This window comes from Schistocerca americana, chromosome 3 (assembly GCF_021461395.2).
Source record: "Schistocerca americana isolate TAMUIC-IGC-003095 chromosome 3, iqSchAmer2.1, whole genome shotgun sequence".
Taxonomy (NCBI): Eukaryota; Metazoa; Arthropoda; class Insecta; order Orthoptera; family Acrididae; genus Schistocerca; species Schistocerca americana.
Genome location: NC_060121.1, coordinates 590,490,418 through 590,492,917, shown reverse-complemented (window position 1 = coordinate 590,492,917; position 2,500 = coordinate 590,490,418).

The window sequence follows — 2,500 nt, the reverse complement described above, 5'->3', positions numbered from 1 at the left end:
CGGTCAGCTAGGAGGCGCTCCATCCATGTCGGTACCGGTGGGCGTTGCACTCGCAGTCGCAAAAACGTACGGCAAGTATATTACTCGGAAGAGTTTATGACAGTCCAAGCCCCCCTGCGTGGGGAGCGTCTTTCTAGGCCATGACCCACCGGAAGGGCGCAGCGTCCCCCACCCCAGACATGTGACGTCACACTATCGGTATTGACGACTCGACTCATTGCTTATAATCATTTGCCACACACCGGTGGAAGCTGCCGAGACGAGTAGCTACATAGCGCGCTCGCCGTGGCACTAATGTACAGAGATACAACAGTTTCGACTGGAACCGGATTAAACGTATACACGGCGCTGATTAGTAATAGATGGACCCATCAGAATACAGATAATATATACAACTGTCCGTATACATGCTGAAAGACTCTGCTCACAATCACAACCACACGTCAGCCACACACTCTTATCACGCACTACTCTCCGCCTGTAACACGCACACAGACAATATGTAAGCACCAGCATGGAATAACACCCAGTGCATCCTCTCCGCCACATGAGACAATCCACACTGTCATAACCAGACTGGGAGGTCCACTCAGAAAACGGAATATCCCACCCTCCCGACAACCACCATTGCTCAGCTAAGCCACCAACACCCACACATGTCCTACACAGGGGTGCACCCAACATCACAATACTGCCCCCTCTCACAGCACACAAACAATGGCAGGAATGAAAGACACAGGTCTCCCACAAGCATGGAATCGGAGCGCCGCCTGTCATGAGCCAAAGGTGTATCCTGACGTGGCAAATCAGATGATGCCGCAGGCATCCACTTACTATAATCACAATCAACAAACCGACCGGCCGCCCCCCCCCCCCATTACACCTTTCCTTACAACAATGTGTACCTTAACCTAAACTATACTGTACCTTAACCTAACCTATACGGTACCTTAACCTAACCTATATTGCGCCTTAACCTAACCTATATTGCGCCTTAACCTAACCTATATTGCGCCTTAACCTAACCTATATTGCGCCTTAACCTAACCTATATTGCGCCTTAACCTAACCTATGTTGCGCCTTAACCTAACCTATGTTGCGCCTTAACCTAACCTATGTTGCGCCTTAACCTAACCTATGTTGCGCCTTAACCTAACCTATGTTGCGCCTTAACCTAACCTATGTTGCGCCTTAACCTAACCTATGTTGCGCCTTAACCTAACCTATGTTGCGCCTTAACCTAACCTATGTTGCGCCTTAACCTAACCTATGTTGCGCCTTAACCTAACCTATGTTGCGCCTTAACCTAACCTATGTTGCGCCTTAACCTAACCTATGTTGCGCCTTAACCTAACCTATGTTGCGCCTTAACCTAACCTATGTTGCGCCTTAACCTAACCTATGTTGCGCCTTAACCTAACCTATGTTGCGCCTTAACCTAACCTATGTTGCGCCTTAACCTAACCTATGTTGCGCCTTAACCTAACCTATGTTGCGCCTTAACCTAACCTATGTTGCGCCTTAACCTAACCTATGTTGCGCCTTAACCTAACCTATGTTGCGCCTTAACCTAACCTATGTTGCGCCTTAACCTAACCTATGTTGCGCCTTAACCTAACCTATGTTGCGCCGTAACCTAACCTATGTTGCGCCGTAACCTAACCTATGTTGCGCCGTAACCTAACCTATGTTGCGCCGTAACCTAACCCACGTTGCGCCTTAACCTAACCTATATCGTACCTTAACCTAACCTATATCGTACCTTAACCTAACCTATATCGTACCTTAACCTAACCTATATCGTACCTTAACCTAACCTATATCGTACCTTAACCTAACCTATATCGTACCTTAACCTAACCTATATCGTACCTTAACCTAACCTATATCGTACCTTAACCTAACCTATATCGTACCTTAACCTAACCTATATTGCCCCTTAACGTAACCCATATTGCGCTGTAACCCAACACACGTTGGGCCTTAACCCAACACACGTTGGGCCTTAACCCAACACACGTTGGGCCTTAACCCAACACACGTTGGGCCTTAACCCAACACACGTTGGGCCTTAACCCAACACACGTTGGGCCTTAACCCAACACACGTTGGGCCTTAACCCAACACACGTTGGGCCTTAACCCAACACACGTTGGGCCTTAACCCAACACACGTTGGGCCTTAACCCAACACACGTTGGGCCTTAACCTGCTCTGTAATTGTCATACGACGCGTTAAATTAGTGTAGTGTTGCCTAACTGCAACCCCCGCAATATAGTTTGCTACTCGCACTGCCCGGTCCCCAGTGTATCGCTTCATGTTAAACACCTTGCAGCTATACACTGTAATGTGGATGGCAGCAGGACGTACATGCTCTATGCCCTTTGCAGTTGTTCATTGGCATTTGCAGTTGTTCATTGGCATTCGCATGGCGAAGCACGTAGCCTACGCTGTGGTACGGCCTGTGTCAACTGTCCGCTGATGTTGTACATCCAAATC